Source organism: Malaclemys terrapin, chromosome 23, assembly GCF_027887155.1.
Source record: "Malaclemys terrapin pileata isolate rMalTer1 chromosome 23, rMalTer1.hap1, whole genome shotgun sequence".
Lineage (NCBI taxonomy): Eukaryota > Metazoa > Chordata > Testudines > Emydidae > Malaclemys > Malaclemys terrapin.
The window spans coordinates 5,723,327-5,745,675 of NC_071527.1; the positions used below are offsets into that span (position 1 = coordinate 5,723,327).

Sequence of the window (22,349 nt, forward strand, 5' to 3'; positions counted from 1 at the left end):
CAGCCACCGTTGGGGCCATTGGGGGGCAGCCTGGAACTAGGAATTTCTTCTCTCCCCCACCCAAAACATCATCCACAAACACCAAAGCAACTTTGCAAATGGCTGGATTGAGCCTCATGCCCTCCCTTGGGAGCTACAGTACAAATGGGGAAACTGAGGCATGCAGGGCCTTGGCCCACGGTCGGAGGCAGAGCCAGATGTCCTGCCTCCCAGTCCAACCTCTAGGATTACGCTCCCTCCCAGAGCTGGGGATAGAACCCAGGCATCCTGACACCCACACCTCTGCTCTGCCCACGCACCCTCCCCTCACTGAGAATGGAACCCAGGCGTCCGGATGCCCATATCTGTGCTCTGACCACACATGCTGCCATAGCTGGGGAGAGAACCCAGGCGCCCTGGTGCCAGGCCCCACGTGCTCTACCCCCTAGGGCAACGCCGGGTTCTGCTGGACGATGCCAGCCCCTTGAACATTGGACCGCCCAGCAGAGACCAGGGGCTCCGGACTCTGCCCGCTCCTCCGAGCCACCAACTCGATTCTAGCCCAAGGCCATGAAGAGAGCACAAGTCGCTCTCCAGCCCATTCGTCTCAGCTGCGAGGTGCCCGCTTTGCAAAAGGCTCTCACTGTGGCTATGCCAATAGACAAAGGAGTAGGTTGGCCACAGAGTCGGGCGCCCCTCCTCCTCCAGAGGGTGCCCCCCAACGCACATAGGATGGGGGGGTGGCGTGGCCATGGGCTTGCCCTGCGCTCTAGAGAAGCGGAGGCATCTGGGGCTGAGAGTTTCCAGGCCAACGGGAGGGACCGAAAGCTAACTGGAGCAGAGTGTCTAAATCCCCTAGTCAGCCTGGCAAGCTCAGCTGGCTCCCCAAGGCGGCTGGCTCTGCTCCCACAGCTACGCCCCTAAGGCAGCTTGCCGAGCGGGACCCACCTGCAGGGTCTTGGCCTGTATCTCCGGCACAGCATCACCGGAGGGTGAGCCAAGGCAGATGAGCTCCAGTCTGTGCCTTTACGTGCACCACACCTCCGCCGGGCCCCCTCCCCGGGCCAGCCCCACAGCCGCTGTAACTCAGCCTTGCCCCCGCTGATCCCTGGCTGGGTTCAGCAGGGCGACGCCCATTGGTATTCGCTGGAAATCGGCCCGAGATTGCGAGAGGTTCCTAGGGCCCAAAGGCCAGGCGGGCGTGGGAGAGCGGAGGGACAGGCGAGGCAGAGAGCAGAGACGCACGTACAGCGCCTTGCACAGCCGGGAGCCCGTCCAGACTAGGGCCTCAGCCTGCTACCGTAATACACGGGAGAGTAGATAGAAAGAAATGCACCAAGAGAGAGGTGTGTAGGGGGATGGATGGACAGATAGACAGACCCCCTTCTTACCCTGGATATTGGGGGTTAATGGGGCACAGCCCACCCTCAGCACCCCCATTCCCTGGGGGGCTAAGGGTGAGATGAGCAGCGCCAAGGGCACAGTAAGGGGGGCAGGCCCTGCTCCACAGCGCCCCCTCCCTGCTGCTTCTAGGCCAGTGGAGTGAGAGCCCCCACCCGTCTCCCTCACAGAAGGCCCAACGCTCCCAGCCCCCTGCACCAGACGGAGTCGCCTAGAGCCCCGGAGGTTGGAGTGGGACTGGGGAAGAAAGGAGGCCTTCCCCGAATCGGCCCTACCCCCGCGGCCCTGTTCCCCCTCCCCCGCGGGAGCCATGTGCCACCCACGCGCCCCGACCCAAACCCCTCTGCTCTGAGGCGCTGCAACCGAGCCCCATGGCGCACCCCCTGTGAGGGCCCTGCGGGAATAGGCCAGGGGGCGGGTCCATAAAGAGGGACCCTCCTCAAAAGCACCCAGCAAATCTCCCCCTCCCTCCCAACATAGGATGGATGGAAAATCCCCTTCTTCCCCTCCCATAGCACCTCCCCACCCCCAACCCCTCCACCCGGCCCCCCCAGCTCTGATCTAGCAGAGCGGGGTCAAGGAACAACCCCCCCCCCACACACACACACTTGTCCAGCAGCCCCCTGTTCCATCCAGTAGCACAGACCTTCAGGGGGCACAAAACCAGTTCAGACTCCCCCGCTCTCCCCATCAGCTCTGCAAGGAGCCCCCTGAGCAGCAGGCAGTGGGGTTGGGGGGGCAGGGCTGGCACAAAGAGCTGGCACCTCCCCAGGGCCGGGGGGCTGCAGCTTTCATGGCGAGGAGGCAGCACCCCCCAAAACATGGTCATTGACAGGGAAAGGAAGCTGGGTGGGGACCTGGAGTCGCAATGGGGTCTGGGTGAGGATTGGGGCTGGGGGACTGGCTGTGATGGCGGAGAGCAGCTGTGAGATTCTGCCTGAGCCCGTCTGGGGTGAGACACGTGTGTCCTGATCCCACACACATCCACACTGCCCCCCCCCCCAGACACCCTCCCCCACTCCCATCCCCAGCCCCACACTCCAAACACGCCTGCGGACACTCCGTCACTTGGCCCCACTCTGCCTCCCCCTCCCGCCCACCCCACCAAAGTCCTTCCCCGAGCCGGGCACAGACGCCCCAAAGAGCCCACGCACTCCGGCAGGGACGGGGACGCCACCCACCAGCCACAAATCACAGCTCCCAGCCTTCCCCCCGCCCGGCTGCGAGCCCCAAGCCCCAACGCCTGAGTCAGTCGCACCTGGGAGCCACGGGTGGGGGGCGTCACACCTGGAGCGGAGGAAACTTTCCAAACTGGCTGCGTCCGTCCGTCCGTCCCCGGGCGCATGTGGCTCCGTCTCTCCCTTCGCCTCGGTTGTGCGTGCGTGTGTGTATGTGTGTGTGTGTGTGTGTGTGTGTGTTTTCTAACATTCACTAAGAAATCATTATCCTCGGCTATTCATAACCCCGGCCGGTCATGTGACGCAGCCCTGAAAATATACAGCACATTTTTTCAGAAACCACAGAATGACTTCAGGCAAAGACACGGAAAATATTTTCACTGCGTTCCCCCTCCTTCTCCTGCTGCCGCTGCACTGCCCTGCCAGCGGCACCGCTCCCTGGGCTGTGCACACGCGCTCACACTCGGACAGGCACACACTGTGTTCAGTGTGACACACACACACACACACACAATCACAATCACACACACCCCGGATCTAATGACTGATCCACACACAATCACACACCCCCCAATCCAATATCGTACACATCCCAGATCTAATGACTGACACACCCACACACCAGATTTAATCTCACACACAGCAGATCTAATGACTGATGGATGCATGAACCTCCCCCAATCCAATCTCTCACACACACACTCACACCCCAGTTCCAACGACACACACACACACTCCCCAGACCTAATCTCTCTTTCACACATGTCCCAGATCCGACATCCCCCCAATCTAACATTGCACACGCTCATGGCCCAGAGCTATTCTGACTGATACACACACACACACACACACGATCGCATGACTCTAACACACACACTCCTAATATTGACACCCGCCACACCTCAATCTAATATCACACGCACACCCCAATCTGACTGACACACACCCCCAGATCTAATATCACAAACACCCACACACCCCAAATCTAATATCGTGCACACACACAATCTAATATAACTGACACCTCCCTGATCTAATATCGCACACACAGAGATCTAATATGACTGACAGACACCCCCCAAAGCTAATATTGCACCCCCCAATCTAATGACTGACACACACCCCAATCTAATATCACGCGCACACACACATACAGATCTAATATGACTGACACAGACACACCCCAGATCTAATATCACACACACACAGATCTAATATTGCACACACACACACACACACACACACAGGTCTAATATGACTGACACACATCCCAGAGCTAATATCTCACACTCACTGAGGTTTTACTATCATTGTTCAGGGCCCCGGGAGGATTCGGATTGGGAACCGGGGAGTTATTCCCGCTCCTCCTGGCGCTGGGTCCCTGAGTGGGGGCAGCCACAGCACACACCCCCCCTCAAAGGGAGGCGCCACCATCCTCCCTGCCCGCGGGTTATTGGCTGGGACGTCTGGCTTCTCAGACCCAGCCGCTGTCCATGAGCCGGATGCAGAAGAACGGCAAGCCGGGGGGGGGGGCGCATCTGACAGTCATGGCTAGTGCGAACCGCACCACTGCCACTTGTGCCCAGCGTTGATTGTGCAAATGGTGGGCACGCTACCCGCGGATCGTGGTGACTGCAGAGCTATCGCTCGCACTAAGCCTCCCCCGGGCCAGCGACAGCCGCTGTTCAGGCCAAGGACTGATTGCGTCAGTTGCAGGAGCATGTGAGATCCTGACACACCCCAGAGCCGGGACTCCTGCTGGCCACTGAAAAATGCAGGTCTGCCAACCGCGGCGCATGCCAGCCACTGACCGTGGTAACTCCAGAGCCAGTGATCACGCCAGGCACTGGGTCGTACCAAGTACCACGCTAAAGTTCATGCCCAGCGCAGAGCAAAATGTCTCCAGAACATGCCAGCCCCTGAACATGAAAATGAGGGTTGTGCCAACCACAGACTGTGCCAACCATGCGGCTGTCAGCTATTGCTTATGCAACTACCGGTCGTGCCAGCTGCAGAGAATGCCAGGTCCTGAAAACCATGGAGCCCCTGAATACACCAACCACAGAACTGCCAGCTATGGCTTTATGCAACCACCATTTGTGCCAATGCAAAGCATGCCCAGCCACAGAGCATCATGCCAGGCTTTGAGACGGACAACCCAAGACACCGCCAGCCAGAGCTGATAATGATGCCAAAGCACTGAGCTGGCCGATCAAGCCCTCTCCAGGAGCTGTCTCCTCTGGAGACTGGGGGAAGGAATGCCTGGGTCTGAGCCCGGACCCGCAGGCCCCCGGCGGCCAGCAGAGCTCCTTCCTCCCAAGCCCTTGGTCCCCAGTGGGAGCCTTTCCACCAGGAAGCAGGGCACATGGCGCAGGCTGTGAATTTCACGCTTCCCTGGTCAAATCTAGGCCACCCCAGAGCTAGCAGTGCCTGCCAGCACCTCCAGGCCGCCCCTTGCCCTGGAACTGAACTGACATCTTGAAAACTCAGCCCTCACAGGCCACTGGGCTGAGTCCTGCTCGGTCCCTTTCCTGGTTATTCAGGGGGCTTGGCTGAGCCCAGATCCCACGTACACACGACCCTGCACCAGAGTGGCTAAACCGGATTCGTTTAACCCCTCGCCAGGACCCTCTGATTCCAGCTTAAATCTGACAGGTTTCACTTTCGCGTCCCCCTGCTCCTGATCGACTGGAACGAAACCCACGCCAGCCTGATTTGAACTGGAGCAGGTGCGTCCGCGCATGAACGTCCCTCGCTCTGGATTAACGAAAGCAGTTCAAACGCCCGCCTCTACTTCCAGCGGGTTAACCTGCACGCAGCCAGTCGCAGAGCCTGACCCTGCTGCCCCTGGCCTCAGAGGCGTCCGGCGTAGGCACGGAGTGAGTCTGACTTTCACTCACCCAGTACAACCATGACTCCCCCTCCAGAGGGCTTTTCGGGATTGTAGCAGCTCCCCTGCATCAGCCTCGTCCCCTCCCAGATCCTGGCATCGAACCCAGGAGTCCTGGTCCCCACCCCTCCTCCACCCTCCAGGTCACACTCCCTCCATGGGCCCAGGAATCCTGTCGCCCAGACAACACTCCCTCCCACAGCACCCAACCGGGGCATTGGGGCCAGCATTGACTGGGATGGGAGAGCGCCCCCTACTGAGCTGCTCCCTGCAGCACAGCGCCCCCAAGCGCTGCACTGGGGCATTGGGGCCAGCATTGACTGTGAGGGGAGAGCGCCCTCTGCCCCACTCCCTGCAGTACAGGGCCCCTGGGTGCTGCATTGAAGTTAGAGGGGAGAGCACCTCCTACTGGTAACCAAGGCTATGGGGCCCGCAGGGTGCCTATGGGCAACAGTGCAGGCCTGTGCTCTCCCTTCCCGCAAGGCCCCGCTGGGAACGGGGCTGGCGGTGAGCACAAGGAGCACGTTCGAGCAGCGTGGGCAGACAGCCCTTCCTTGTGTGCCCTGTGCGTGCTGGAGGCCACAAGGGAGGTGCCCCTGGCCATGCTGAGCCCTTCCAGGGTGCGGGTGCCTGGGGAGAGCGCCTGTCCCCGCGGCTGCAGACTAATGACCTGCAGCTGTACCTCCAGCTGTGCCGGAACGTGCCGGCTTCACTTTGAACTCGCTGGCTTTGTGGGCGCCAGTCTCTCCTAGGGAGCCATTTGGAAATGGTTTGTTTGGATCGGGGATGGCGGGGGTGGGGGGGGATGTCCTTCCTTGGCCCCTTTTCTTTCCCGAGAAAGAAGGAAGGAGCAAGAGCAGGAAAAGAAAAGACTGAATGAACCACAAGGGAGGAGGGAGAGCAAGAACACGGAGAAGGAAGGAATGAAGGAGAGAGAAGGGACGAGGCAAAGAAGAACGAACGTAACGCAAGGGGAGAAAGAAAGAGGCAAGGGAAGTGCCCAGCCATTGGGAGCTCCCCGGGCCCACAGCAGTGCCTTGCTCCTGTGGAGAGGAGCTGGTGCTGCAGTTGCTGATCATGACACCGAGTTTGCGCCAAGCCCCCTTCCCCAGCGACACCCCCATGCTCACAGGGCGAGTCAGCCTGAGAGATGGGAATAGAACCCAGGAGACCTGCTCCCCCACAGATCCAAGCAGGCCAGCTCGGGCAACCCTGCCCCTCCTCTGGGGGGCACTCCATGCTACTTTCAGGGCTGCAGTGCTCCTTGGAGGGCAGCACCACTACCCACATGTCACGGACTGGCAACAGCCCTTGGTGCCATGCCTGCCTTTCTTGAGCCCTCACCCACATGGCCACACAGCCAGGGCGGCCCCACCACTGCTGTGACTAACCCACTCTCCCTCCACCAGGGGCACTGCTCTTCACCCAGCTTCTACTGGACACATCCCCTCTGGGGCTGGGGAGCTAACCCCCCCTCTCCTTGGGAGCACTGAGCAGGTACCCCAGGGGGGTGCCTAGCCCCCACTCAGTCCCTCACACCCAGCCATTCTCCTCCAAAGTTCTATCATGCGGCTCTAACTACCCTCGGCAGGGATCGAACCCTAGCTATCCAGCGCTAAGAACAGGAGCCACGACACCTTGAGCTACAAGACAACACCACAGGGAGGGGGTTTGATGCTCACCGAACCACGGGCTAGGCCTCTCCAGAATGGAGGTCCCTCGGCAGCTCAAGGGCTCGCCGGGGGGAGCAATGGGGGGTGCCCCAGCAGAGAGAAGACATGGAACCTGGGCTTGGATGGGACACGTCCCATTGGCGTTAGCCTTTCTCCTTGAGCATGGGACAGAAGGACACTGAAAAATTTGGACCCACGTGAAACTGCCAGGTTGGGTCGAAGGACCATCTACCACTAAGAAAACGGCTCGCAGGGTGCAAGGGGAGAGGGAGCTGGGATCTGCTTGGTGCCACCCCCCCCCCCCATCAGTTTCCATGAGCCCCTTCCTACTGCCTGAGCTCGATTGGTGCCACGCCCTGTCTGGAGCTGGCAGGACCCCAGTGACTAGCAGATTTATTTTCCAGCCTGCAGAGGTTAGGATCTAAGACAGATGGGCATGGGACCGCGGACAGGACGACAGGCGCAGGGAGGGGGACGAAGGGAGGAGAGAGCCAGCACAAGGCAGAGGGGGGGATTTGGGCCAGATACCGAGGAGTCTGGGTAGGGATCGAACCCTCCTGCTTCAGCATGAGCCAACCTCACACTTGGGGGGGTGCAGAGGGGGCAACTTTCCCGGGGGCCCATCGCTGCCCCCTGTAGGACTGTCACACCTTCCTCTGCAGCAGCTGGGCCGGGACACTGGGCTAGATGGCCCGGCTGGCTCAGCCAGCGTGTTTATTAGACCCTGGCTGGCTTTGCATCCGGGGCTGGGGGCCGTCGGAAGAGCCAGGGCCCTTGGTGCACTGGCATGGAGGGGACAGCTCCACGGGGGGAGGCAGCGTGTGTCCCACCCCGACCCAGCAAAGGGTTAAAGCTGATCCTGCCTTCCGGGAGCCCCTGTGCGTCAGAGGAGGGCCTGACAATGGGACCCCACATGAGCCCATGCTGAGATCGGCCGGGCCCCCCAGGCCAAGCGCAACTGCAACAAAAGGGGCATTGACGCAGCAAATCAGCCGCCTGGCAGCCGGGCGCCCAGCCTGGTACCCGGCCAAGCACCCCCCCGCCCCCAAAGCCACGCCGCTCCAGGCCTCCTGACACAGGGAAGGTGAGCTGGGAGCCTGAGCTGGGGGGTCAGTCCCCAAAACATCTCACTAGGCCTAGTTGTGGCTTAACGGCTAGACCAGGAGGAGCAGAGAGCCAGGACTCCTGGGTTCTATCCCCCACCTTGGAGGGCAATGGGATCTAGTGGGGGCTGGAAGCCAGGACTCCTGGGTTCTATCCTCAGCTCTGGGAGGACAGTGGGTGAGAGCAGGGAGTGGGGAGCCAGGACACGTGGCTTCTATTCCTGCCTGGCCTGGGAGCAGCTCGGACCCATCACATTTCTGCTTCCGCCACGTTTCTCAGGTCCCGCGGGCAGCAGAAATGCCAGAAAAGGTCCCAGCTGGAATCACTGGTTCTGGACCCATTTTCAGGACGATGGATCAGGCACAACCGCTGGGCCCTATTCAGCTCCACCCGGCCCTGCGCTGCAGCCAGCTCTGGGGTGGAGGGTGGCAGTGGCGTTACTGTGAGGGGTGGCGGAGATGCGGCAGTAACTCCTGGGGCAGTTCAGGTAGGCAATATGCCGCTTCCCCTGAGAGGGCTGGGCCAGGATCGGGGCTTGACGTGGAGAAGCACTGCAGGGTTTAGGTCTCATCTGAAAGGCAGCCCCCATAACACAACGTGGGGGAGCAGCACCCACCCCATTCTCTGCAGCTGAGTGACCCCTTAGTGCCAGGGGCGGATTAGGGTTTTGTGGGGCCCTGGGTCAGAGCAAGAGGGGGCCCCTCCCCACCCTTTCTGCCTGCAGTCCCCGCCTTCCCCCGGTGCTCCTGTCGGGGAGCAGGGTCAGAGCACAGAACTCCACCCGCCCGCCTGGCTTTCCTCTGGGCAGCAGCAGCACAGCACCCCCTAGCGCTGGGTCAAGCACCGACTGGGAGGGGAAGCGACCCTTCCAGACCCCCCCCCATCCCACTCTGTGCAGCACAGCGCCCCCTAGTGGTGGGGCAAGCTCTGACTGCTGGGACAGAATGCTCCCTCCCGAGCCCTCCCATCCCGCTCCCAGCACCACAGCAGCTCCCAGCACCACACTAGCTTCTGCGCAGACTCAGAGGGGAGAGCGCCTCCTCCTGTCCCCTTCCATCGCTTTGCATCTTCCCCTCCTGGGGCTCCTGGCCGGGCCCGGCCCCACTCAGCGCGGGGCCCATGTGGGGCTGGTTCTGTTGCAGGCGCTGAGCAAGGAGGCAGAGGAAATCCTCGGCAGAGACACATGTTTTCAGTTAAAATCAGCAAGGCGAAGCCGCAGGCCGGGACTCAGCCAAGATATTTAACCCAAGCGATGGGATTCTGGGCTGGGAAACGCGCTCCCTAATTTACCACCCTCCCCCCCTCCCCACGACATGGCGGGCCAGGCTCTCTTAAATGACATAGTTTCCCAATGAGGCGAGATTAGTTCATTGCCGGGCAGCAAGCGGCGAAATTTCCCACAGCTCCCAGGGCTGGCGGGCGGGCGGGCACCGGGAGAGACACAGCCAAAGGCTGGAGGGGAAGGGGGTGGGGGGCTGTTAGAGAGATCAGGCCCCAGCCGCCAAGTTGGGGCTCTGTGTTCAGAAACCCCCCCACACACACACCCCGCTTCCAAAATCCAGGGGGTTCAGAACAGGAGGGCGAGGAGAGACTCCGTTCCCAGATCATGTGGATAGAGAAGGTGAGAGGCGCAGGGACCTTCGGCCCCCTCCTTCCCCCCCCCCAGGATGTAATCTAGATCTACAGATCACCCCAATCCAGGACAGGGCGTGTGTGTATCAGCCTGCCCCACTGCTACCCCTCCTCAGTAGGTCTGATCCCATCCTATTTAGGCTCTGATGCCACACCCATTACCGTGCCCACGGGCACCCAACTGGATAACAAGAGAGCACTCAATAAAAACCAGGACTGGATCCTCGCGGGTGCCCACTCACCACTCTCCTGCCCACTGCAATTCCCCCTCCCTCGCCAGCTGTTTGTTGCTAAACCCCAGGTGGGGGTAGCCCCCGGGGCCACAGGGAGGCGGCCTGGGGGAGCAGCGCCAGGGGGCGGTGGGGAGGTGGCACGCAGGCGGTTCTTGGCCTCCTCACCAAAAGGATGGTGTCAAAAGTCATTTAGAAAAATAATCAACTGGGGAGACCCACAGTGACTAGCAGCATGCCCCCGCCCGGATGCGTCCCGCCAGCGGTGTAAACCATGGGTAACTCCAGGGCAGGCCGTGGAATCAGGAGGGGGGCAGAGCCAAGGGGCCGGATTCTGCTCCCCCTCACTCCGGCGTAAGTCAGGAATAACTCCAGGGCCGCTGGCAGGGAGATCAGAGGGGTTTGTACCCAGTTGGAACGCTCCCTTGACTTCCCGTCTGACGCCGCGGGGGTCAGACCAGAATCGGGGGGGAGCGGGTCCGTTTCTCCCTCTCCCCGCTCCCTGGCGTTTGCGCGGGGACTGGTAAGTGCTGGGAGAGGCCCTAATTGCAAACAGGTTTAACTGGCACGAAATAACTGGGCCCGGCCCAGGGAGTGGCCGCGAGGAACAGCTCTGCTGAGAAAAACACACCATGGGGTGAGGGAGCAGAGGAACCCAGAGCTGGGGGTGCCACATCTCCTGGAGTGGGGGGGAGCTGGGGGTCCCCGGGATATTTGCTTCAGGGGTGTTGGCACCAATCCACCTTCTGGTGCAAAAACCTGGTGATGCATTTCCCAAGGGGGAGATTTGCACATGTAAAAGGACGGGGGGGTGTAAAACCCGGGGTTGGATTGCTCGGGCCATGGTAAAACCCGGAGCTAGGCACCCCGTCGAAAGGACGGGCCTTGCAGCAGGAGCAAGCCGAGGCCTGGCTGGGAGGTTGCTGGCTCCCCAGCCCGTCTGAATCATAACTGCATGAGCTCGCTGCATCCTCATTCATTGTGAAACCACCGCCTCCCTGGGTGACTGGCAACCCCAGCTGTGTGGGAGTCTGGGAGGGGAAGAGCAAGTGGGACAGGGCAGAGGGCTGCGGCCTGGGACTGGCAGAACCGAGTGCCCTGGGGAGCTTGAGTGGGACTGTGGGTTGGGATCGAGGGGCATCGGGAGAGCTGGGGGGATCCCAGGGCTGGGATAACAGGAGCTATGGGTCAGGATTGAGGGGCACTGGCAGAGCTGTGGGAGGAGCCCAGGACTGGGATAGGAGGTGGGGCTGCGGGTCAGGATCGAGGGGCACTGGCAGAACTGGGGGAGCCCAGGGCTGGGATAGCAGGGGCTGCGGGTCGGGAGTGAGGGGCACCGGCAGAGATCGGTGTTGAGGGGGAATCAGAACTCACAGCACGAGTTGATCTCTACTCACGAATAATCCTCCGGCCCCCCTAGCCCAGCATGGCTGATGAGCTGTACTGAGAGCGGCACAGCTGGTAACAAAACACTGGTGGGAATCACAGGGTTTTTCACTCTCTTCCGCCCCTCACCCCCAAAAAATCCCCCAAACTTGTCCTTTTTCTGATAAAGAACGGTGAATTTCAAATACACCTAGAAATACTGTACATTCTTCCCTCCTTGCTGGGGAAAGCTCCAAACTACCGTGACCAAGGCAGCCGGTCAGACCTGGAGGGGCCAAGGCACAAACGAACGAATGCCCAACACAATAAAGATTTTGATCAGGTTTGGGAGGAGGGCATCAAAATGGTCAGATTGCCCAGTGGGTCAGCCCCGGGGACAATCCAGGGCTGCCAGTAACGGTGACCCCCTCATGTTCACCTGGATCAGTCCGGGACATGGCCCCCCAGTCTCCCCCACACACACATCCACTTTCAGCCCCAAGATACCAGTAGGATCCTTCAGGTTATCAACTCACGGTGACCTCAGCACCCTTGTGCTGGCCCATCCCCTCTCTGGGGAGCCCCCTGGGCCCAGGGACAAGATCTGGGTTCGCTCCCTGTAGTCACGGGGGAGTTTGCAGCCTCACCTGCCTGGAGGCGTCGTGGAAGGGGAGATGGGGGCGGCGGGGGTTAAAAAAAATGTTTTAAACAAGCCCAAACTCCCCCCAGTGCAGAGAACAAACGTGTCCCCTCCCAGCCACGCCCCATGCAGCTGCTGGTGCAGTCACGGCCAGATGCAATTTCAAAGGCCGGGCTCAGACCTCCCAGCAAGCAGCTGCCAGCCCCTGAACGCTGCATCCATGATTAACAAGGGGGGGGTGTCTCCCCTTGGCTGCTCCCCCCACCACGGAAACAGCAGCATTCACCTGCCTAGGGTCCTTCGGCCGCTGATCCCAGCCTGCCCACAGGTGGTAGTGGGACGTCAGTCACAGCCAGTGGCTTATTATAGCAGGGGCTGATGTGCTGGCCACCAGCCACCAGCCGCTGTGGGGCATTTCAGGCAACCTGGCCTGCGGTAGGAGCCTGCCTCCTGGTGGTGCCGGGCTGGGCCAGGGGGCACCTCCTGCGGGGCCGAGCCAGGCTCGCCTTACCAGGCTAGTGGGCCACGCCCCGGTGCAGGCTGGGACCTGCCCCTGCGGCGTGAAGACTCCCTTGAGCGAGCCAGGCTGCAGCGCGGAGGCCCCCATCCCACGTGGGAGTTTGGCTCTGCACCCCCCCGGCGACAGGGTCAGAGCGTAAGGGCAGTCCGGGGCGAGCGGCCCCCGTGGGCAGAGCAGCCATTGCAGCTGGAACCGTCGTCCTAGATATGTCCTCTCCACCGCCCCCGGGGGAGCAGCTAGTGGGTGCCCCGTAGTACCAGCGAGGCCCTGCTGGCAAGGCCAGCCCCCAGCACACCTTGGGGAAGGCCCTAACACGCCCAGTTTAGTTAGGCCTCTGAGCTGCTAAGGGAGCAGGGGGCTTGCTGGGAGTCAGGACACCTCGGTTCTCTACCCAGCTCTGCTAGTGCTTTGCTGTGTCATCCCAGGCAAGTCCCCCACGGTCCCGTCCCCCACACACACATTCTGTGCCTCAGTTTCCCGTCCCCCCCCTCCCCCCCCGTGCAATGGGGTTAATGTTGCTGAGTCCCTGGTAGTGAGGTGGGTGGGTCAGCAACAGGACAGTGAGATTCGGGGGCAGCAAAGCCAGGAGCAACCAGATAAATCACCCTTAAGCTGCGCAGGGGGATGGTGCGGGACATAATGATGATGGACAATGTTAGTTTAAAGAGATAGCGTGATTTGTCAAGGGCTCTAAGGGCACAAGGGAGTGAGGTGGGTGTGTGAGACACAGTCCTTGGGTGGGGTTGGGGGTGTGTCACTGTGGGCTGAAGACATGGGATGGTCTGTGTGTGTGTGGGGGGAACCTGTGCTGTGTGTTGAGGGGGGCTGCGTGGGGGGTTGTCTGCTCTGTGTGGGACCATGTGCTCCCTGTGGGGCTATGTGGGCGGGGGAGCTGCAGGTGGTGTTGTGGGGCCAGGGTGGGGCACTGACCAGGGCAGTACCCATCTCGCTCTCTCTGCCTGACTGAGGGTCGCTGGCGTGGCCCATGCCGGGGGCAGGGTCTGGCAGGTCACATCACAGCACATAACCGGCCTCCATCCGCCACAGTGAGCGAGCCAAGGCCCTGCTGCCAACTGCCTCAGGCTGCCCCACCTCACCCCCCTGGTCTGGTACCAGCTGCCAACCCCTACTCCACCTCACTTGCATGGCAACACCACGGCTGAGGGCCTCTCCCCACACGCTGCTCCTCACAGCCTCCCCTAGAGCCCTGCTGGGCCGGGTATTGCGGGAGCAGCCAGATGTGGGGCAGGGGAGTGGGAGACACCCCCTTTTTCCAGCCTTGCCCCCGCCTGCTCATGACCACCACAGCTCATCACACAACTGAGGGGGACACCCCCCTCCCGCCTGACGGCTCCTTGACTCAGTTTCCCTCCTGCCGGCTCTGTTCCTTTCTCCCTCTCTTCTCTGGGTAGTGCAGCTGCTGGCTGTCTTTCCAGCTTGACCCTTTCCCATCCCCTCCATCTCTCTCTTCTGGTGCATCCTCCCACCCCATCTCTGCCAAGTGGTTTCGGGGGGGAATGTGTCATACAGAGAAAACCAGAGGCCCAGTCTCACTATTACCAAGCCCCTGGCTGATCTGTCTCAGTAGGCCAGGCCCCGTCATTACTGTAGCACGCCAGGCTCCGGGCGGGTGGCAGGCTGGCATGAGGTGGGAGGAAGTGGTGAGGCCGAGGGCCTGGGAACCGAGTCTGTTACGCCCGCGAGCAAGAAATGACACAGCCGGGAGGCAATTCGTTCCGGGGGTGGGAACTCGCCATGGCTTGTTTATGTTGCAGTGTGGCTCGGGCCCCCCCCCATCCTTTATGGAAGGTGCCATTCGGGGGCCCAGCCTGGCCTCCTCCTACGGGACTCGCTAAAGGAGCTTCTGCTGCCAGGCTGAATCCAGCCCCGTTAGCCAGGGTAGGGGAGAAGGGGGGTTGGGGGGCCTTGCCCATTGCACCCCCTTTTTGCAGGCTGTCTCTGCAGGGCAGTGAGGATCCAGGGGGTCACAGAGCCCTGTTTCCCCCTCAGGGGAGTCATGGGGCCCCAGAGAGGGGGACCACAGGACTGTCAAAGTGGCTGTGAAACCCCCACACACATGGACAGACTTGCCCCTCTGCCAGCCTCTAGCAGGGCTTCCCACACCCGCCCCTCCTCAGGGCTGGCTCCTGCTCCCTCTGACCCAATTCCCCATTGTGCCGCACCCTACGCCTCTTTTGCACTGCTGCTGAAAGCGGTGCAGAATCAGGCCCACCGGAACGGGATCAGGTTGGGGCCCCTGCCCCATGTGGCAAGCCTGAGCGAAAGAGGGGAATCTCCATGAGCTGAGAGCAATATAGGGCTCATGACACATGGACAAGAGGTTCTGATTCCAACTGTTACCAGGGAACGTGGACGCCTTACAAGATCAAGGGCATCAGAATGAAACTACACTTGAAAAACGTCCAGGAGGTTTAGGTGTCACAAACCACAACCCCCCTGCAACGTTTCACTCTTGAGCAGGGCACGCGGTGGGGCAGGGAGGGAACCGGCTTTCACACCTTGCTGCTCTTTGATCCAGCTCAGTTCAGACCCATGGGCCCCCTGAACTGATTTCTCCATCCAGGTCAGGCTAAAAAAAAAAATTACCCAGCGGACCAGGCAGCCACGTGACCTGGTGACTCAGACAAGCCACAGTTGTGGTTTGCCCTGAAAGCGAAATGCTGCATGCGAGAGTTTCCTCCCCACCTCGGTACACTATTCTGGGCATCGGCTGCCCCTCCCTGCTCGGTGCCATGGTGGATGGGCTCGCCACTGGGGTCGGCTTCCGCAGCGTCCCCCTCTCTTCCCCAAGCCCCTTCCCTGGCTCTCTTCCACGTGACGGTCCCTGTGTCACGCACGTCAGCCCCATGGGCAAACATTGCACTGTCTTGGTGTAAGTGGCATGCGTGGGACTCTGTCATCCCAGCACGGGCCCATGGAGAGTGGGGGAGGGGAAATCAGGGCTGCCCCATTCAGCCCCATCTCCCCCCCCCCCCACCCCATCCCGACTTCCTACCCATGCTGGAGCTTCTGGGATTGGCTGGAAAGGAGGGTGACAAAAGCTCTTGGGAAACTGGTGCCATCTTCCCGGTTCGGTTCTGAAGCTTAGCAGCTGTGCAGATGGCCTGGGCTGGTCCAGTGAAGGGGGATGGGAAGGGGCTTCCACTGCTCAGCGGGCACTGGGCATCCCCCATCAGGGCACAAGCCACAGCCCTGGCGCAGCCCAGCCGTGGGGACAAGTGGAGCGTCCGGCTGGACAGAGCCAATCCCCTGGCACGTGCCAAGATCTCCCCGGTGCCACATGGGAGGAGAGCAGGACAGCTGTCCGTCCACATGGCTCCCAGTACCCCGGTATCTCTGCCTGGGAAGGACCCTATGCCAACAGGGAATCCATGGGAACCACAGGAGGGAAAGGGAGACCCTCCAATCTACCGGGATCTGAGCCTAGAGGGATGGGACTGACCAGCTCCAGTTACAGATGAGCTGAGCTGCAAAGTTCTCAGTCCGATTTGACCCCCACCCGCCCCAGGCTCCAGTCTGGGGGTGGTGAATCCTATTGAAACAGGGAACGAGCCACTGGGTGAAGCGGGATGCTCCCCAATGCGATGGTACCAGGAGCCAGCTGAAGATCCCAGCTAGCTAGCACTGCACAGCATGGGGGGGCTGCAGGGGGAGCCGTGAAAAGCTACCCCACCCCATATAGTGAGCAAAGGGTGGCATGGGGGAGGGGGGGGCTTTTCTTACTAGAGAAGCTCAAACGTGCCTGCAGAGCATCTCTGTGCATCTCCCCAACCACTCGCCCAGCCCACCAAAACCACAGTCTAGCAGGGTTCTCCTCCGGTGCGCAGCTGAAGAGCCCCTCGCCCACGCCAGGGCGGGTCTCTCCCACGCCCTCCGCTATCTCTCCCCTCCCGGCCTGGAGAAGTTCTCCTTTCTGCAGCCCAACGCCGCCCGGAGCGTCCCCGTCGCATCAGCGCTGCGGCTCCCTGCCCGTCACCACAGCCTTCGCCCAGCCCCTGCGCAAACACGCAGCCCCTGCCCCAAACCGCTGCCGCTCGGTGGGACGTGGAGAAACCGAGGCACGGGGCGAGCCCCGACTGGCTTGAGGTCACAGGCGGAGCCTGCGCTGGAAATGGCACCCAGGTTGCTCAGGTCCCAGGTTCACACCTCACCACGGCCCTCCCGGCCCCACCGACACTTGGGCAAAGGTGTGATCGCTTCTCTTCCACAAGCACACCGCCCCTTTTCCCCTGCCCCTCCACCAGGGGGAGACCAGACAGGCACACTTCAGAGCAACCTGCTAGAGGATTTCCAGGGGTGGCTGGGAGTCAGGACTCCTGGAGTCTAGTCCTAGATTCCCAGCGTGACCTTGGGCCTGTCTTGTCTGGTAGCTGTAGCAGGCTAGGGGATGAAGTCAGGACTCCTGGGTTCTAGTCCCTGCTGTTTCAATCTCCCCCCAAACCCCAGAGTTAGATAACAGAGCACGCAACTCGAACGGAGACACGGAGACCAAGGTTTGGCCAAGAGCTCACGAGAGACGCGCGGAGGCTACTCGGGTGGCAGGAGCTGCAGAGGAGATGGCCCTTGATCTGCTTTGCAGGGACAGGAGACCGAGTCCCTGTGGTTCCTAAATGAAACCTTTGAGCTGGTCCCTCAGAGGAATGGGGAGCATGTGGGACTGTCAGCAGCCCCCTGAGGGGCAGCATGGCCTAGCAGATGGGGCCCGGGCACCAGGACGCCTGGGTTCTAGTCCCAGTTCTGCCCTTGGTCTCAGCACGGCCTTTGCAGGGAGGGGGTGTCCCCAGGGGGGCTGGAACAATTTGTAGAGTGGGGGGGCTGCGCGCCATTGAACCAAACTGTAAACCCTGGATAGGATGGAAACCACTTCAACCCGGGAAGTGCTCCAGCACCAAGGGGTGTCCCTGAAACAGGTCGGAGGATACCCACTGACGTCAGTTTCACTGTGCGATCGGTTAATTTCCTGCGGAGGGGGTGTTTCTCATTTACCCCTCCCTCACCCCCCTCCAGTGCTGGATCAGTGATTGAAGCGGATTCTTAGCCCAGATAGGACCTGCTCCCCTAGGCCCCCGGGAGCTGACCTCTGTCACCCCCTCCCAACTTAGCTCACAGCACAGATTCCTCCAACATGGCTGGCGTGTGTGTGTGTGGTGGTGGGTGGGGGGGGAGGGATCCAGGCATGGTAAAATTCCCCCCTCCCCCCATAATAGGCAGCACATTTGGGTGCTCCATGCTAAGCAGGGGCCCTGCATGCCAGGCTCTCCCCACAGTAACAGGAAACAGCTGGGTGGTTGCTCAGTGCACACCTGGGAGGGGGGGGGGAGTAGTGGGGTGTGGGTTCCCCCCACCCACACAGGCTGTGCTTTGTAGTCAAGATGGAGGGGGAGGCCCAGCTGCACCAAATAAAAGCAGATGGGAAGACTGCAGGGTGAGATTGTGCAACACGCAAACCACCACCCCCCACCCCCTCCTCTCACGGATGTTACGAGGGACGGGCGCGGTCCCTCGGTTGCAGCACAGAAGGGCGAGCCCAGGAGCCCTCCGGGCAGCCACTTCCTCCCCCACCACCTCTGTGCCTCAGTTGCCTCCTCTGTACCATGAGAGATCAAAGCACTGAGCAGGGGGCGAGGCTGAATGTCAACGAAGCTGGGAGGAAAGATGCTAGCAGCAGGTGCATGAGGCTGTTGGGGTGAGGGTGGGTATGTCACTGCCCTCTGCTGGAGGCACTCAGAATGGCTCAGCTGTGTGCACTAGACCCTGCACTGCTAAGAGCAAAAGAGGAGTCTGTTAGCTCACTTGGGAGGGGCAGGAGGATCACAGTTTTAGACCAGCTGCTGCCGTGATAGCGACGAAGCTCCCAGCTGGCTGCAGGTCTGATACAGAATTTGAGAACGCAGCTGTGCTGGGTGAAGAATCCCTGTATAAACAGCCCCCACCCCAGAGACAGCTGCATCTCGCTACTATGTGAAGGATCCCTGTATAAATGACTCCTGCACCCCACCCCAGAGGTAGCTGCATCTCAGCACCAACCGAGGGATCCCTGTACAACCATCCCCCTGCCCCACCCCAGAGGTGGCTGCATCTCAGCCCGGAGAGATGACTCTTCTGCTGAGCCTGAGAGTCTGTGAAGTGGGGTTGCCATGGAAACACAAATGGCCACTGAAGGTGGCGTGGAGAGGGGCGGGGGGAACAGAGCGCTCCTGAGAGGGGCCGGGGAGCGAGACCCTTCCCCAAAGGCCAGGCCTTTTAACCAGCCATCCATCTCCATCAGGCCTAGGATCTCCCTGCCTTTAATGGGGCGTCATAAATCGCAGGGCTGTCACAGGCACACGGCCGCCCCCCATGGAAAGACAAACACTGCCGCCACCTTTAACCCTTGACACTCCATCTCACCGGCAGGGCCGCTGTCTCGCCCTGCGCGGGGCTGGCGACCAGGAAAGCCCTGGGGAGCCCAGAGCCTGTGGGAAGGGGGATGCTGGATGTGCTGGGGGCCTTGGATGGGCTGAGAGGGGGGTGACACACAGCGAACGGCCAGTCTGGATTGGCCCAGTGGGCCCATCTAGCCCGGTATCCTACCTGCTGCAGTGCCTAAGAGCAATGGAGCGGCTGGGCCCCTGCTAACCCCCAGACCTGAGTGATCTGCAAGGGCCAGGCGGCCGGCTGGGATTGGAGGGCCCCTCATGCTTGCCCCACTAGCCCGCGCTGCCTCAGACATGGGACTCAGGGCTCCCTGGCCTCGGGCGCGATTCCTGATTAGCCACGGCCCAGCAGCTGACCTGAGCACGCTGGTCTGCGGCAATGCAAGGAAGGGCAGAGGCTCTGGCGGTGAGAGCATGGGACTCGGAGCTGGCAGCTCCGGGCTTTGCCGCTGACTCCGTGCCCTGCTGCATGCCTCAGTTTCCCCCAGGGTCTGTACAGTGGTAGGCAGCTGCCTCCTAGGAAAGCTTTGAGACCCTGAAACCCCACCCCGGAGGCAGTCCTCCAGTCCCTGCAGGGCACCCCCTTCCATGTGTGTGGACTTCGGGAGACTCTATGCAATGACACCAGGCAGCCCAGCAGGGGGAGCTAGGGAGCCAGAGGGAACCACCCTGGGGTCCCCTGTGTGCACCAGCACAGAACCCCCTTGGTATTCACTGCAGCTGCTCCCTGCTGCTAGGGTGGGGTCTGCACACCGGGACAGGACACCCCCACCCCACACATTGCACAAGAGCTCTGTGCTGGGACATTGACACGTGCGTTAATGCTCCTCACTTGCAGCCCAGAGCGTCCCCTTCAGCCCCATGACTACCACAATAGCTGGCCCCATGGGCCAGTTAACCCTAGACATGGGGTGGGGGAGAGACCCAGCCACCCAAGGGGGAGAAGGGGTTAAGCAGGAGGCTTCGATCTAACAACCCCTCTCCCACTACTCTGGCATCCAGAATTAGCCCCCCGCTGGGGTCTGTCCCAATGCTGCACTGTCTAGTGTACTATCACGGAGTCCTCCAACCATAAAACACATGCCGCTCCCTCCGCCCCCCCCCCCCAATCTAGCAACTGGTTCACTAATGGAAAACACTCTACTATAGCTACCAGCTGGTGGAGCTGCTCCTTTAGCTGGAAGTGGTAGAGATGTGTGCTGCGGGGCTGAATGCCCCCGGTCCCAATCCTGCTGCAGAGGGGACTGGGGGTCATTGCATTAGCAGGACCAGGATGTGCAGGGAAAGCAAAGCTAGTTTATAGAGGGAGGTTAGGGAGGAGAAAGACCCCAGATATGAGGCTAAAGTAGTCACAGACCCCACGGGCTGAGCAATATGGAAAATCCAGCCTGTATCAATCCACCTCCCTGTCCCCCGACATCACACCCACACTGCTCTGGGGCCAATCCAGCGTCACTCTTACCCACGCCAGGCGATCGCTGAGAACTAGGACACAAACTCACTAACCATTGCATCAAGCAGCAACATCAGTCAGGGGATGCTCAGTGTTTGCCCAGAAAGTGCCCCGGGGGCCATGGGACTCTCCGAGAAACTCAGCATCTATTGTGTCTGCAGAGAACTGGAAAAACCATGAGCCAGATGCACCCTACCAGCTCCCAAACCAGAAGAGAAAGATAACAGAACCCAACAGTGGGGTTTTTTTTTTTAACCCTCACAGATTTTTGGAGGGACCCATAACTTCTGACCAGCCAGCGTTGCTGATACTATTACAGTAGGACCCGCCCAAATCCCCATGCTTACCTCACCAAAGAGACGCTTGTTAGGGTACCAAGCTACAGCTTCCAAATTCTGCACAACCCCTTTCTCCTTAGGAGTAGGTGACCGCTGGTTTATATGGAGGGAGGCGGAGCTTGGGCACCCCTCAGATCCTGCCCACTCCTGGAGAGACGGTATAAAAAGACCCACTCCGCATTGGCTCACCTTTTTGCCTGCAGGTAGGGTGAGAGGAGGAGGTGATTAGTTGCTGTGGCTGGGGGTGCAGGGCGTGTTCCTGGGGGGGGGGGGGGAAAGGCTTTTTGTGAAGCTGCTTTCAGGAGACAGATTGTGCTGGGCAGGTTTAGTGAGAGAAGAGGGCTGATTTGAGCCCGGCTCGGTGAGGGGTTTTTCAGGAGACACAGTGGGGCAAGAAATTGAGGAGGGGCAGGGATGGGTGACTAGAAAAAGGGAGGGGTGCTTTGCATGGGTCACAAGTGCTCCCCACCCCCACCTGTTGTGTTCCTGGCAGTTTTTGCTCAGGTTGGCACCCGGACACCTGCTTGGAGACTTGAAGGCTGGTTGGGACCATCACGATCGTCCAGTCTGATGTTCTGCGTGGCAGGCCACCGAGCCGCTGCGCCCATCCCGTCATAGGCCCAGAACCTCTGGCCGAGCTGCCCCTGAAGCGCTGTATTAGCACCTGTGCACCCCTTGTGGCTGGGGGGGAGGCTGGGCTGCTGGGAGGTTTCCTGGGGTGCTGGGAGGGGACCCCGATGCCTGGTGATGTCTCCTTAAAGCACGACTGGGTTAATGTCTGGGGAAGCCCCCCACAGCCAGCCCTGTGTTGGGGTGCTGCCTGCCCCCCGCTGCTGTATGGTGTCTGTGGCAGGAAGCGATTGATCGCCTGGCTGCTGCCCACATTGTGTGAGGCCCCGAGCCCTCCCAGGTAATGGGTAATAGGATTACCTGGCAGCTCCTGGGGGAGGCACCTGCCTATTGATCTCCATTAGCTCCCCCATTCAGTCAGCGTTCGGGTCGTGCTGGGGTCACGGGCCCAAGCCTAACCCAATCAACGCAGCGCTTCAGCGGGGAAGGCCTCTCCGGCAGGGAGCGGGCTGGGGGGGAGTCAGCCGCTCTCTGTAGGTGAAAGGGGTATCACAGTCCCTGCCTGATTCAGGTGGGAGGGAATTGTGTCTAGGGCTTTATAATTCTTGGCCTGGTCCCCCCACAAAGGCAGACACACACCCCCAAGCTGACAGAAGTGGGGTGGGTCATGGAAGGGCAAAGGGGATCAGGGGTGAGCTGTGCTGGCAAGGTGGGGAGGATTGTGGGGGACTGGCCTGCTGCTGTCTGAGAATCAGAGTGGCATGTGTCCTATCCCCTCTACCGCTGAGCACTAAGGGGGATTCTCCTCTAGCTGTGGAGGCAGGAGCAGCTGGGCTTTTGGTGCAGTGGCTGCATGAGTCTGAATCCCTGCCAGGGTCCTGAGCGCCCCCTGCTGATGCCCCTGAGCTGGACACGAGCAGCAGCGTCATGGGGGATGGC

At 60.8% G+C, this 22,349-nt stretch overlaps 1 protein-coding gene across 3 annotated transcripts in view; it reads right to left on the reverse strand.

Annotated features, from left to right (window-relative positions):
* The window catches only part of RARG (retinoic acid receptor gamma), a 90,004-nt gene extending 69,137 nt beyond the window's left edge, over positions 1–20,867 (reverse strand). Inside the window, exon 1 of one of the 3 annotated variants that reach the window (XM_054013130.1) lies at positions 20,850–20,867. The gene's annotated coding sequence lies outside the window, so the exon portion shown is untranslated. Of the gene's footprint in view, positions 1–2,638; positions 2,950–20,849 lie in introns of those variants that run through there. The other 2 variants (XM_054013129.1, XM_054013128.1) reach the window with 2 other exon arrangements.
* Positions 20,868–22,349: the final 1,482 nt, after the last annotated feature.